This window comes from Quercus robur, chromosome 4 (genome assembly GCF_932294415.1).
Source record: "Quercus robur chromosome 4, dhQueRobu3.1, whole genome shotgun sequence".
NCBI classification, from domain to species: domain Eukaryota; kingdom Viridiplantae; phylum Streptophyta; class Magnoliopsida; order Fagales; family Fagaceae; genus Quercus; species Quercus robur.
Genome location: NC_065537.1, coordinates 4,454,761 through 4,458,737, shown reverse-complemented (window position 1 = coordinate 4,458,737; position 3,977 = coordinate 4,454,761).

The window sequence follows — 3,977 nt, the reverse complement described above, 5'->3', positions numbered from 1 at the left end:
AAAAAAACAGATGTTATTTTCTATTTAATCCATAAACTCATCTTTATGTATATTTTATATTACAAAAACTTGAATTTAAACAATTGATTGATGACATGGCTATTAATATTTGATCATCTTGAAATTTTACAAGCATTAAGAATTAAAGAAGAAAATGTAATCTAACGGTTGATTTGTAAAAATTCATATTCAATTAAAAAATATTGAGAGATGTAATTTTACTTAAAATACAATAGGTGTAACTTTAACTCAACCCTATGAATATATAGGGTTGAGGGTGTAACTTTGACCCAAATCTGGTTGAGGGTGGCTTAACAAAAGGGAGCCATGGCTCCCATTTTATAAAATAATTTCAAAGAATAAATATTTTTTTCTTCATATAGAATTATAGATACCAATACATATCTTTAAATTTTGGATGACAATCTGGCTTTTGACAAAGGAAAATATATAACAAGCTTTTAAGTTACTGGTCGTTAGGTTCTATTTTAAATCCTAATTTGTATATCTATAAAATATATACCCTGCAATAATTTGATCTACGTATATTGGAAGGAAAGGTGTTTAAGATTTTTACTTTTAATTCAATATTAGTAGTTGAACTAATGTTCAGTTTGTTTTAATGAAAAACTTTGTGTAAAGATAGTTTTTTGTGTTTTTCAGTGTTTGGTAGTATAAAAAAAAATAAGTTAAAGGAAAACTATTTTTGGTCAATATAAAAAATATAACTTATTTTTAGAGATTGTTTTCCACTAAATATTTTTTAAATACAACTCTATTTCATAGCAAGCTAAATAAAGGAAGTTATGAGATTATTTTTCAATTCATATAAGGTTACTATCAAACATAGGAAAATGAGATAGTTTTATAGAAAATGCTTTTTGGAAAATGACTCATTTTCTAGAAAACATTATCACTAAAAAAACTATTATAATAATAATAAAAAAAGTTCTTCTTCTTCTCATGAATAATACATATATATTTAATTAATTATATATATATATATATATATATATATTAACATATTCTAGCGGCTCTTGGTTCAAAAGCGAGCATGATTCACAACTATGAAATGGAGATAGGTTGAAACTAGCTGAGAGTAATTTCAAAAGTATGCCCATACCATATGTGATATGACAAGGATGTATTTAAATAAATTCACAAACGATATTTATTTGTTTGTTTATTTTTTATTTTATGTGAACCAAGGATTTTTTTTTTAGAGATAATCACAACATGCTGCTAACCTCGCAGCTCAAAATCTTTTCCCCCTAGACCCCTAAACACTTTGAATATGGTGATGTGTCAATTCAGTTACAAGGCCTTTGGCTATGTGAACCAAGGATATTTGTTGTATTGTAAATACATTACATGTAGTGCAAATTATTTGTGCTATTTTTGGGTTTAACTGATTTAGCATATGAGTAACAGGTCAATTACGTGTGCATATCTCTGTGTGTGTGTTTATATATTGCAAAATTTCAAGGTGATTAAAGATCAATAGTCATGTGATCTATCAATTGTATAAATTCAAGTTTTTATAGTTTAAAATAATGCATAAAATATGAGTTTATGGATCAAATGGTAAATAACATCTGATTGATATGAAAATTGACATGCATATTTAGAACATATAGAATATGTAATCCAACGGTGAAAATTTCAAAATATAAATTCATTAACAAGTTATTGGGTGGTGTAATATTATTTAGAGTTACACTAAATGTAACTTGAACCTAACCTATATATATATATATATATATTAAGAGAGAGAGAGAGAGAGAGAGAGTATTTTAATAAAATATAGTATAAAACATATAATCTAATGTAGGTGTTTCTGAAAAGTAATTATGTAAAATAGAAAAAGTAAATTTTAATGTAAAAATAAACAAAAAATTTTGCACGAGCTAATGCAAATAATCTAAAAATCAATCAAGTACATTGATTAGACATACAGTGATCGTCAACCATCCTAAAGTACGTTGTTTTCTTTTTAATTTTTATTATTATTTTAGATGGAACTATCCTAGAGTAGTTGAGTTAACAAAAGTATTAATTGACATATTTTTCAATGAATATGGATTGGTTGGGATAATTTTATTATTATTTTAGATGGAACTATCCTAGAGTAGCTAGTTGAGTTAACAAAAGTATTAATTGACATATTTTTCAATGAATATTGATTGGTCGGGATTGTATTAAAAATAAAAAGAACTTGAATTTTTTCGGGTTTGGATTTATAAATTTTGTAATAAGTAATCTATTCTAATCCACACTATTAATTGTTTTTTTTTAAAAAAAAATTGGTTTTGTAGGGACACGATTATTTAACGGCCCAAGAATGACGTTGGGCTCGTACATAAAAGATCCCTCATAATATGATTTGTAGAGAATGGGCTTAAAAGGCTTGCCTTTGATCGCGGGGCAATAGTCTGGTCCTGATTTTAGGGGGGGGGGGGGGCTCATGTAGAAAGGGGTTCGGCCTGAACATCCAAGCCTTACAGCGTCGTAGCCTGAAGGGTTGGACTCCTCGGACTTAGTCCGAGGAGCATCAAGTTCTTCCCCTTCTTCTCCTCCCTTTTTCCCTTGGCTTTCGTTTCCTTTTATACTCGTATTCCTTCCTCTCTTTAGGGTCCACGTATAAGCTTTACCTTCGGGGAAGAGGACTTGTCATATCAGCCCATACCTCAAGTGGTTGGGAGTAGATGTAAAGGTTGAATAGCATGGTCAAGAATAGGGGCCTGTTAGGCACAGAGTTCTCTACTACAATATTGGCAGTCTTTTCACTTATCTTATCCATGCATTAAACTCATCCTTGACAATAGGTCTCCTTAGATCAGGCCCTGGGCCTTGATATAGAGCGGGCCTGGGCCATGAATTCTCTGGCCCACAATAGCCCCTCAAAATCCTGCTGCCCGACTTTTAGTTGGGGAGGAGGGTTTTGGTGACTTTGGGCCCACATCACGGCTCGTTCAAGTTCTGCACTCCACTCATACTTGTGTTTTTACATTCACATGGGAGACGTGCCAAGTCAAGAGTCATCCCTTCGTTGGCGTGAGTACTCTGAAGTTTCAACAATCGAAGCGCGCCTTCCCGAGGATCTTGAGATCCTACGGTTGTGGATGGTGTGGGAAATTGAGCCAGAGCTGCCTTGTTTGCAGCGCGTCTTGGGAATCTGCTAAAATTAAATTAAATGACACCTCCTTACCCTTTATATAAGTAGGACAGGTGGTTGCTCTCCTGGCATATAAACCCTTCTGCTCTTTTCAGAATCATAACCCTTTGTCCATAACCAGTTCCCTCCTCTGGTGTCATCTTCCCTTTGCGCCATATGTTTGAGGCTTGGGTGGAGGGGGAGGAACTTCACCCGTCACAGAGGCACCAGACCCTTTCAAGACGTAAAGTGATGTGGCCTGGGCAGGGGAGGCACAGATTTAAGGTGTCTTCCCGCTTGGACATGGTGGGAACGGTACCCTCCCCTCTTTTAGTCAAAATCCGAAGCAAGTTCTGGTCACGCCAGATTTTTGGTGTGTCAGAAGAAAGATTTTCCTCCATCAGCGCTGTCTGCCTTGTCGCAGGCACATTTTGGTGTAGGCTCCTCAAGTTGGGTTCCCTGCACCTTTTCTTTAGCTGCGCTAGCCTGAAGCTGGGCTCTCTGCACCTTTTCTTCAATGGTGCAGGCCCCACGTTGGGTTCTTTTGCTGCCTGAGTTATGGGCATGTAAAAGTGTTGAGGAATGGTTTTCCTTGAAGAAAGTCTTGAAGCAGCAGCCAACCTCTCCTCTATACTACCTCCTCGGCTTTATCTTATTCTCTTGTATCTTTCTTTTCGATTATGTAGTTAGCCTTAATATAAGCTGATTCCAGCTTTTCATTGTACGCTGTACTATTCCTTTGTTTTAATAAAAGGGAAATTTATTTACTTTTTTTGAATATTTTTCTTTTTTGCAACACTACTTTGTGAATGGGTGTGCTCCA